The following is a 12,238-nucleotide window of genomic DNA, read 5'->3' as shown; positions in this document are numbered from 1 at the left end:
GAATCCGAGATGCCGCAGGTGGACCCTCTGCGTCTGGTTCCCTCGGGGTTTAAGATGAAAAACAGCACCTGGGTGTGTGTCTGTCTTTGTGTCTCTGTCTTGTGTGTTTTGTATTAAGAAATTTTTTAAACATTCACCAAAAGTAGTATGTTGCACCGAAGAGTACAACAGTTAGCTACATCTTACCGATTTTGTTTCATTTATCTCCTCCCGCCCATACTCCCTAATCTCCATTGTTCTAAGGGAAACCATTTTATTCATAAACGTATATACCTAACATGCCTTTTTAAGGCATAATCACATTTAATGAAATTGAGTCCATCTAATTCATTGTCCATGTTCGGATTATCACTATTGCCTTAATGACCTTTCACAATTGGTTTGTGGCATCCGGGTCCAAATTAAGGCCGACCCGTTGTGTCTGGATCACGTGTTTAAGTCTCTAACTTGATAGCTTTAAAATTAGCCAACACTATAACTCTAGAGGGTATAAGGTAGCCTGGCCGGACCAGAGTTACCTGGTGATTGATGCCCATTGATTGACATTCGTTTCAGAATATGTTTGCAGTGCACCCACCACGTGCTGTGACTACCTGGACTGGGGGAGGGGAGGGTTACAAGAGAATAAGCCGTTGTGCCTGCCTTCAACTCACTAACGGTTTATGGAGACAGAAAAGTAAGATATTCTGATCCTTTGGAACCCGAACTAGTAGTAAAGACTCCAGCATAATCATCGCAAAATAATCTGTCTTCCTTGGCATTCCTCCAGCCGTAGTTGTGGAGGGCCTTGAGTACCATGCCAAGGAGTTTGAAATTTATCCTGAAAACCCTGGGGAGTAACTGATGGGAAGTCATGGTACTCCTTGCACCTAACTCTTCCCTTTTCTTCAAATCCTATTAAAAATGCTGTTCTTTCCGTGAAGTCTTACTTGATTCCACAACCTGGTGAACACCACTTTCTCATTTGAATTTCCACTACCCTTGTGCCTCTCCTAGTCGTGTCTGATGTGCATTTTGAATAGTATTTCGGTGTGAGTCTGAACTCCGTTAATAGGCTGTAGATTACTTAGGGGAAATTCATTCTTCTGTACCCCTCAAGGTCTGGTTTTGAATGCAGTAAAGTCCTCAGTGATTTAAATTTCCCCACTTCCTTTTCACATTTTGAGACATTCATAAAAAGCGGTATAAAGTTGTAGAGTTAGATCATGTGGGTTGGTAGCCTGGATCTGCCATTTATTAACAATGTGACCTTGAGCAAGTTACTTAATTTTTCGGAGGCTGTTTTCTCACATGTAAAGTTAGGTTTAATAGTATTTATGTCATTCGCTTGTTTTGAGAATTAAAAGAGTCAATAACATACTTAGAACAGGAGCTAAAGCCAAGAATTAGCAATTGGTTTTTGTCCATTTGCCTATAGGCTGTTGCCATATGTTTATTCATTGTTTTTATTCCTTAAAATACCTGGTTTCCTGAGCAGGATTCCCCAGCTTCCTCCATTGCCTATGTGGAATGCCCCTCAGTCCTTTTTCATGATCTCACCTCTCCAGATCTCCCTGCTTGCCAGTTACCATGCTTTATTCTTCATTCATCAGTTCCTGCTCCACATGAGAATATGAACTGAAAACTGTCTTTATTGCAACCTTTATGTAGTTTATCTTATTTTATCTTTCTGCTTATAGAGTCAAAAAGAGCTGGACTTTTCTGTTTATTTCAGTTTTACTCAACTTTTTTTCTTTTTTTTTTTACAAGAGGAAAAAAGCCCTCACTTGGTTCACTTTTATTTTTTTTTATTTTTTTTATTTTATTTTATTTTTTTTTTAAAGATTATTTATTTATTTATTTGAGAGAGAGAGAATGAGAGATAGAGAGCACGAGAGGGAAGAGGGTCAGAGGGAGAAGCAGACTCCCCGCCAAGCAGGGAGCCCGATGTGGGACTCGATCCCGGGACTCCGGGATCATGACCTGAGCCGAAGGCAGTCGCTTAACCAACTGAGCCACCCAGGCGCCCTCACTTTTAGATATTTAGATATTTTAGTGAAGAATAACTTAGCTCTAAGTTATTTTTTACCAGTCTCTAAACCAGCACCATAGTTCATATTTTAATTTTGTTTTCATTTATTTATATTTTCTCCATTTCTGAGTTAATTGTGATCAGTATTGTTATTTGCTAATTTTATAGGTCAACAAGTTATTTCAGAACAGTTCTGTGTGTTTCAACTGGCACATACTCTCCTCCCTGTCATTACATATTGAGTCAAATCTGTGTCAGTGTGAGCACTGTAACATTTCAGCCAGACTTTGTGTTTTTTAGGTAGCTCTTTCATTTTAGCTCCATATTTAGCTAATGCCATGAAGGGAACAAGACCTTTATCTCATTTCATGTCTCAAGCACCATAAAATGCTGAGTCACAGTCATCTGAGGGCTGTTCTCTCTAGGCAAATGATTTAAAGTTTGAGGCTGGAGTGATTTCAGATTTCTGCCAGGCTTATATTGTTACTCATTTCCTTTTTAAAAATTTTTAAAATTTTGTGTACTTATGTAATTGTGGGGGGATGAGGTGGGGAGGAGATGGATAAGGACTAGGAAGTATATGAACTCTAATAGTTTTAAGGCCCTGTATACTGTTCACAGCTAACACAATACAAACCATGTAATCAAGCCATTACTTTATAGACAGCCCTGTATGTACAATTTAGTCAGTTCAGACAGTTTTGTTTTTAGCCTTCTTTTTAAAGAAAATTTTATTTATTTGGGGGGGGGAGCCTGAGCATGTGCATGCACGCATGCATAAACGGGGGTGGGGCAGGGAGCAGAAGGGGAGGGAGAGTGAAAGAATTTCAAGCATGATCCGGAAGCCTGTAGGAGGGCTACATCTCAGGACTCTGAGATCATGACCTGAGCTGAAACCAAGAGTTGGATGCTTAACTGACTGAGCCACCCAGGTGCCCCTTTCAGCCTTTTATCTAATTAGTTTTGAATGTATAGGGCAGGTGATGCCAGTTTAAATATTTTTCAGGGGATACAAAAAAAGGTGCTAATGGCTGTTGTTATGAAGATATTAGGACTACAGAATTGATGATGGTACTCTGGGAAGAAAAAATTGTGAAGTTTGGATCACTAAATTCCTTGTAGTTCCTAAACTAGATTGTTAAGTGATGGAGCAACTGGTTGTATATGGTGTATACACATATACATACATATATTCATATACATATACACATATACAAACATATATATATACATATATGTGTCTATGATTGTATATGGTGTATAGCCCCCACTGCTAACCTGTCAAACCCTGTCATGTCAGACCTTTCCATGTCAATTAGCACATTGTAAAGGTCCAATTTGCTTGTAAATTAAAAATGGATGTTTAGGGGCACCTGGGTCGCTCAGTCAGTTAAGTGCCTGACTTGATTTTGGCTCAGGTCATGATCTCAGGGTTGGGAGATTGAGCCCCACATCGGGCTCCACTCTGGGTGCGGTGCCTGCTTAAGATTCCTTTCTCCCTCTCTCTGCTCCTCCCCACCATTCACCATCAAGTATGTATTAATGGACCCATTATGTATCAGACCCTATTCAGGGTTAGGGATACAGTCCTAAAACAAAATCCCTGCTCTCACAGAACTTATATCTAGTGGGGAAAATAGACAATAAACAAGTATATAGTATATCAGATAGTAATATATACTCTAGAGAAAAGGAAAAGGGATAAAGAGTATAAAAAGTATTGGGTTGGATACTATTTTTATTTAGGGTATTTGGGGAAGACTTAATTGATAAGATGACATTTGAATTTCAATCCAAAGGAAGTGAGGATATTTGAGAAAACTTTCCAGGCAGTGAGCCCGCAAAGGCCCTAAGGCAGAACATGCCTGGTTTATTAGAGGAGGGATACCAATATGGCTGGGTACAGCAAGTTACAGAGATAGTGGAAGGAGAAATAGTGAAATCACAGAAGTTGTGGGAGACACAATCAGGTCCATTATAAAGACTTCGGCTTTTATTATGTAATGAGGAGCCATTAAAAGATTGTGAGCTGGGCGCCTGGGTGGCTCAGTCGTTAAGCGTCTGCCTTCGGCTCAGGTCATGACCGAGCCCCGCATCGGGCTCCCTGCTCAGCGGGAAGCCTGCATCTCCCTCTCCCACTCCCCCTGCTTGTGTTCCCTCTCTTGCTGTGTCTCACTTTGTCAAATAAATAAAAATCTTAAAAAAAAAAAAAAAGATTGTGAGCTGAGGAAAGACTTAAACTAAGTTGCATTTTAAATGTATCACTCTGATAGCTGTGTTGAAAAGCTATTGCAGTAAAACCCAGGCTGAGAGATGGCTTGGGAGAAGAGGTGGGGTTGGTGAGGACGTTGGATTCTGGATATATTTTGAACTTGGAGCTGATAGAATTAAATGTTGGATGGAATGGGGGGTGCCTGGGTGGCTCAGTTGTTAAGCGTCTGTTTTCGGCTCAGGTCATGATTCCAGGGTCCTGGGATCGAGTCCCGCATCGGGCTCCCTGCTCTGTGGGAAGCCTGCTTCTCCCTTTCCCACTCCCCCTGCCTGTGTTCCCTCTTTCGCTGTCTCTCTCTCTGTCAAATAGATAAAATCTTTAAAAAAAAAATGTTGGATGGAATGGAAGTGCGATAAAAAGAAAAGTTCACGTTAAATTAGAGATGCTTATTAGACATTCAGGGAGCAATGTTAAACAAGCAGTTGGGTTTATAAGAATGGAGTTAGAATGGGCGGTGATCCAGGCTAAAGATGTAAATTTGGAACCCTTTAAAAAAAAAAAAAAGAAACCTTTTGATATATTGATGGTGTATAGAGAGAAAAGACTGGGTAAATTCACCTTGGATAGTTCACTTGATAATTGCTTGTTAGAACCCCTGGAGGAGCTTTGTAAAAATGGCAGTGCCTAAGTCTCTCCTCCCAAAAGTCCTGACTGAATTGAGAAGTAGGGCAGGGTGTTGTACTTTTTTTTTTTTTGAGAGAGTGGAGGACGTAGAGGTAGGAAGAGAGAATCTTAAGTAGGCTCCATGTCCAGTGCGAGCCCAAGGCAGGGCTTGATCCCACGACCCTGAGATCATGACCTGAGCTAAAATCAAGAGTCGGAATCTTGAGCCAAAATCAAGAGTCAGAAGCTTGAGTCAAAATTAAGAATCGAAAGCTTAACCGACTGAGCCACCCATCTGCCCCAAAAGCACTGTATTTTTTAAACCAGTCTAAAGTGACTCTATTTTTGAACACTTAGATTGTTGACATTTTTTTTTAAAGATTTTATTTATTTTGACAGACAGCGAGAAGCAAGAAAGGGAGAGAGGGAACACAGCAGGAGGAGTGGGAGAGGGAGAAGCAGACTTCCCGCTGAGCAGAGAGCCAGATGCAGGGCTCAATCCTAGGACCCTGGGATCACGACCTGAGCCGAAGGCAGACACTCAATGACTGAGCTCCCCAGGCGCCCCTGTTTACACTTTTTTAAACATTGTAACCCGTGCTTCTATGAACAGCCTTATAGTCTAATTTTTGTGTATACTTTTAGTTGCTCCAGTAGGATACATTTCTAGAATATTAATATTTTGTCAGTTTCACACATGAAGAACATAAAATTTTGTTCTGGAGAACAGTTCATAAAATATTCTGAAGTTACGAATTTGCTTAATAAAATTTCCATGCCTTAAGCATTAGAACAATTATTAAATTAGGAAAAATATCCAGAATCTGTAGTGGCATTTAAGTGTCAAATCTTTCTCTTAGATGTAGTGCTAAGAGATCTCAACATTGCTTAATCAGAAAAAACAAAAATCATAGTTTAAAAAAAAGCAAAAAATGAATAGAATACAGAAAACTCATTCAATTCTGATTTAGTCACCAAGGGAGTCACAATCTTGGATTCAGTTTTCCTTATCAGGCATCTTCTTTCTTAGTGAGTTTCATCAAGGTAAAAAAAAAATCACAATATCAAAGATACACAAAAATAAAATGTTGGTAAATAAGGATTAAGGAAACAAATTAGGAAGCTTAATTGCAGGGACCCAGGAGAGTGAAAGAGAAAGGTAGGATGGTAACAGTAAAAATGAAGAGGAATGAATGGATTTATATATTTATCAGTAAATCCTGGAGGTAAGATGGATGATCCTCATAGCTGTTTCCAGATATTTCTCCTGAATTCTTAAAAACATAAAGCTTTTACTATCTAGTCATTAGACCATATTACCTACTACTCCATATTGCATTGTCAGTTTATTGACCCCTAGAGTCACTCTCCCTTATTTCTCAAAAATTTTAGCTCTTGGCTCACTCTCTCCAACTCCACTACTGTCTTAATGTTTGGTTTGAGATATACCTGTAAACGATCCTTCCAACACCTTGGCCTCTCAGTTTCTTGAACTCACATCCGATGATCTTGTCCTCCACTCCCTTGGAACTACTCACTCCCATAGTTTTATAAATTTGTCATTGCCAAACTGTCCTTAATCCCATTCACTGACTATCTTTCCATTCCTTCTAATACTCTGACTCCAACAATCTTGCAACCACACCAGGATTGGATTTAGCAAAGTGGAGACCATTAGTGAGAATGGAACAAGGACTTTGAGAGTATGCAGGGGAGAGATGATAAATTTTGATAGTGAGATTTTGGCGTGAATGTGGCACTATCAGTGGATTATGGAGCCTGGCCCTATAGGACTTGCTGATGGTTTTGGTGTGGATATCGAAAAGAAGAGAAACAAGATGACTTCTAGATTTTTGACTTGAGGCTAAGCTGGTGATAGAGTCATTTACAGAGATGAAAAAGACAAGGGGAGAAGCAGATTTGGTGGTTATATAAGTCAAGTATTCTATTTTGGCAGAGTTAAATTTGAAATTCTAATATTTAACTAGAGATGTAGGCTAAGGAATCAGACTGAATCACTTGGAACTCAAGGGAGGAGGTCAGAACTGGAATACTTTTGCGGCAGTTATCCTCTGGTGGCATTCAAAGTCTAGGGTAAGGAGGCCCTGGAGTAGGGAGGAAAAATAGCCACAGTAGGTTTTTATTTGAACAGGAAGGCAAAAGTAAGTTCAGAGAAGGCGATGAACTTACAGGAATTTTGATGGACAGTGAATTCCAGAGGAAGAATTTCAACCTTATGATAATTTTGGAACCAATCCACAGGAGTTTAAACTTATAGTACCAGCCAATATTGCTTTGAAACCACTTCAGATCTGCTATGATATGCTTCATAAACCCTAGGATGATTTATTACAGAACTTTAATTATATTAAAAGATACCAGATATTTTTCCAATTCTAACCTAATCAAGAGTCCTAATACTTTCCTTCTAAATTTCTGCATCTGAGGGATTAACCAGTTTCTCAAATGAAAAAGGAAAAAAAGAATTTGATTTAATCTACCATAGAAAAATTTCATTACATGACTTTCAGAATCAACTATTTTTCAGTTTTTATCTATCTCAATTTGAATGTTTCTTAGACATATGAGTCCATGAATGTAGATGTCTTGCTGACAAGGAAATTAAAATTTTCGTATTAAGACATTTATGTAATTCCAAAGTCTAAACTATATGAAAATTAAACAAAGAGAAATCTTGCTTCCACTCTTGTCCTTTCGATCCCGTTTCCCTCACCCCGCATTGCCTGGAATTCTTAACTTACCCTTCCACTGTGTCTTGACACAAGTCAAACAAATGCAAACTTATATTATTTTTTTAAATATTTATTTATTTGACAGCACAAGCAGGGAGAGCAGCAGGCAGAGGGAGAGGGAGAAGCAGGCCCCCTGCAGAGCAGGGAGACTGATGCTGTTTGGATCCCGGGATCCTGGGATCATGACCTGAGTCAAAGGCAGCCGCTTAACCGCCTGAGCCACCCAGGCGCCCCCCAAATTTATATTCTACCTTTACTTTTTGTTAATATGAAAAGTAGAATACTATATGCACCGCTCTGCGTTGGCTTTGATCACCTAATGAATCCTGAAAATTCTTCTGTATCAGTACATAGAGATTTATTTCATTTTTTTCTCATTTTTTATAGGAACATACATTGTGAAGGCTGTACCATGATTCATTTAATTCTTTACTAATAGACACTTGACTTGTTATCTGGTAATTAAGATATGTATATGTGCCAGAGATGAAAGTGCCTTAGAAGTTATTTATTTCCCGTCTTTTAGAAAATAAGATCCAATTCTTCCGGGGCATTCTATAAGGCTGAATCAAGTTTTGAATTTATTTTTGGCAGTTTAATTTTTAAAGGAAGTTGCTTTAATCGAAAGAAATTTTCAGATTTTCTTTAGGACAGAAGGCATTAATTTCAAATATGGAATTAAAGAGCTCCCAGGGGACTATATAAAGCCATCAGCATCAGCATTTGCCATTTGAGCTTGAAGTTATTAGCTTTCTCCTATGATTCAGGGAACGATACCTTGAAATTGAAAGAACACTAGCTTTGAATTACAGTTTCTAGGTCAACGGTAATGGAGACTACTTGAGCTGTGGTTTAGCCGTGGACTTGGCTAGTGGGTTTTCCCTACTAAAGAAACAAGCTACTCAGGTCAAACTGGCAAAATACACAGAAGAAATCCAGAGAAATTTTGTTCTCGGCAATGGAAGCCCTCTTTTCCTCTGAAAGAAACCATGCTAAAATACTGTGTCTCCTTAGAAAGAAGAACACATTCTGCAATTTTATTTTAGCAAACCAAAGATAAGCCATTTAAATGCTTCTTACCTGCCAGATTAATGGACTAGCAGACTAAGAAGGGCCATGAATGAATAGCCCGCCTTATCTAGAAAGCTATCATTTCGATGGTGGCCTGGAGTGAAGTGCCACACCCTAGCTCCGGCAAGAAATTTGAGTTCTTTTTTCTCTTCTCTTAGCAGGATTAGTGAAGTTCTAAATGTTAGTTGTGACAACTCCCCTAGAAGTTGCTCTGGGAATCCCTACAAGTTGTGGCTGCTCTCCTTTGCTGAGGTGGTCATCAGTAACAACAACTATCCTTTATTGGATACTCCCTCTTGCTAGGTACTATCAAATGGACATGGCCTCTTTTCTCAAATGCCATGTCCCGTGAAGCTTCAACACTGCCTGTTTTCCAGCAATTGGATTCCTAAGTTAGAGGGACATTGACAAGTGAATTTGGTTTACCATTGATATAAAGGATTCCATTGCTCTTTGGAGATGGGAGATAAGGAATAATTGTTAGGTTCCAGAATGCTCTATAACGATAAGGGAAATGCTATCTGTAGCTAGTGCAGACCAAAGACCATGGTTCTTACGTTGTGCTATAAGTGTTCTTGTTAAGAGATTTCTTTTCCTTCAGTGCCTGTGGTTCTTGGTCACGCCACTTCGCAGAATGAAGAGGTAGACCAGACAAAGAGTGGTGGGCAGCAAAGCAAAGTTTATTGAGTGATAGTACAAAACTCCCAAAGAGGGAGGAAACCTGAGAGGGTTACCACCAGTTTCTAAGTCTAGGGGTTTTTATGGGCTTGTTGGTGGCTGTTTTAAGCCACCAACAAGGGTTAACCCTTGTTAAACCCTCTGATTAACCCACCATGATCCTGTCATCCAATCAGATTTTTGTCATCTACCTATTGGGTGGGAAAAGGTAGAGGGCTCCTTCCAGGGCATGTAGAAACTTTTTAAGGGTGGTTTCCTCTTAGGGGCAGGGCCTCTTGTCCCTGCCTGCCTTTCTTCCAACTATCCTTCATTATTCCGAGTGTGAAAGTAATTTAAAGCTTCCTTCCCATTTTTCTGTAAGTTTCATGGAAGCAAGAACTGTATCTCTCTTGCTTGCCAAAGCATGGAAAGGAAGACTTTAATCAAGGTGGGAGTGGGGGACTATCATGTGTGATAGGTATCGGGACCACTGGGGTTGAATTTTGCAGTGTGAGAGATTGGGCTCAACTCTAAATAGAGCATGGACAAGTGGGAATTTATAGCCAAGGAGCAGGGTGGGGGTCAGTGGAATGAAAATTACTAAGAGGTGAGGGAAGATTCTGGCTGAACTGACCTAACAGGATTCTTGCTGAAGGCAGGCCAGAATGATTAGACATCATCTGGGGGATAGTGGAGGATGAGGAACCTGATTACATATTAAGGGTGATCAGATATGGAGGTTGGGGGATTCTGGTTAACTGATTTATCAAGATTCTTGTTTAAATTGGACAAAGCAGAGATGGTACAGAGGTCAAAATTCAGGCCTCTCTTAACTTTAGAGTATGTGCATGCTAGCATTTACCACACTGGATTATCTGCAACTTGAATGTCTAACCAGTAGGCTTTAAGCTCTTAATGAGTAGAGTTTGTGGCTTTTGTCTTTGTTTCCTAACAAAATACCTGGCCTAGACACTGAATACATGTTTACAGAGTGAATGTATTTTTCCCAATGTATTATGTTCCCAAGCATCTTCCATAAGAGCTTTTGTTTTGTTTTGCTTTGTTTTGAGAGAGAGAGCGCAAGCACACACACAGGACGGGGAGGAAGGGGGTGGTCTTGTGACCCTGACATCATGACCTGAGCTGAAATCAAGAGTTGGACGTTTAACCAACTAAGCCACCCAGGTGCCCCCATAAGAGTTTATTTTTAAATCTTTTTGTTTATAATCACAAAGGTTTTTTTGTTAAATATACACATTACAAATGAGACTGGGGTTCTGCTCAGGAGCATCTACTCTTGTACTTTTTCTGTGTATGTTATGATTCAATAAAAATTTCTTTAGATTCCTATTGACCTTTTGTTATTAATACGTTCCCTATCAGTTATAAGTTGTGCATTTGAGGATTTACTTTGTAGTAAGTTTGATTTCTCTTGACTAAGAGCTTTCATGTTCTAGCTGTTTTAAGAAGTTTATAAAGCAAAAAAAAAAAAAAAGAAGTTTATAAAGCACAAAAATGGCCCTGAACACACTCAGACCTCTACCTCCCCATTGCCCCAGCACTTCCACCTTTATACCTATAGTGCCCTCATTCTTCCAGTTGCTGCCATCACAAACAACCTCTTGTTTATTTCACCCTGAACTCCAGTTTTCCATTTCCATCCACTCATGTTATTTAATGCCTCTCCAACTCTTTTTTTTTTTTAAAGATTTTATTTATTTGAGAGAGAGAGAGAATGAGAGATAGAGAGCACAAGAGGGAAGAGGGTCAGAGGGAGAAGCAGACTCCCTGCTGAGCAGGGAGCCCAATGCGGGACTCGATTCCGGGACTCCAGGATCATGACCTGAGCCGAAGGTCACCAACTGAGCCACCCAGGCACCCCGCCTCTCCAACTCTTAAAACCAGCCAATGAAATGGCTTCTAACCTACTTGTCAAATCCAACTTGGTGACTGGTTATCAGAGATAACAATTTTGAAGGAAAATAAGATTAAATCTTTCTGGACCTCTTTCATTTCCCACCTCCCCTACAATAGCTGATAATGGAAAGACAATGGAAACCTTTTCCTCACTGTCCATTCCCAGCAATTATTATTCAGATTCTTCTACAGAAAGTCCTGAACTCTGCCTAGCAGACATTTTTCTTCCTAATTATTCCTAAATCTTTTGAACTATTTGTCACCTCAGAAAATATGTGGGAGTATTTTTTTTAATAAAGATTTTATTTATTTGTCAGAGAGAGAGCACAAGCAGGCGGGGAGAGGCAGAGGGAGAAGCAGGCTTTCTGCGGAGCAGGGAGCCTGATGTGGGACTTGATCCCAGGACCCTGGGATCATGACCTGAGCCAAAGGCAGATGCTTAACCGACTGAGCCACCCAGACATCCCATATGTGGAGTATTTTAAACAGGTCACTCTGAGAAGACAAAATTTTACATATATTAATCTTTACAGCATCATCCATGCTATAAAGAATAATAGCCACCTTTATTTCAAAATCTCAGTGAGACCTGTAGATATGGTGTATATGAAGGTAAAATCTATGCCTGCCAAGCATAGGATCTCTCCTAATGTACAGTCACTTGATTTGCCTTTGTATCATCTATATAGCATAAGGATTTATCTCAGATGCATAGCAGGGAGCATATATGGAGATTTTCTAGCAATTTTGTACAACCCATCTGTGTGTCCTTTCAACATCCAGTCATTGTGATTTCATTCTGTCTTTCCACAAATTTTTGTTGAGCACTTAGTCTGTGTTAGACACTACTGGAGACTAGAGATACATTTTGTGCTTTCATGAATAAAATGGCAAATTCCTTGCTCTCAGAGCTTGTGTTTCAGTTAGGACTTGGGGAAAAATACAAAAAACAAA

This window comes from Callorhinus ursinus, unplaced genomic scaffold, assembly GCF_003265705.2.
Source record: "Callorhinus ursinus isolate GAN/ISIS: 27379988/994484 unplaced genomic scaffold, GSC_fseal_2.0 scaffold56, whole genome shotgun sequence".
NCBI lineage: Eukaryota > Metazoa > Chordata > Mammalia > Carnivora > Otariidae > Callorhinus > Callorhinus ursinus.
The sequence above is the reverse complement of the archived record's forward strand: the minus strand, read 5'-3'. Positions refer to the sequence as shown.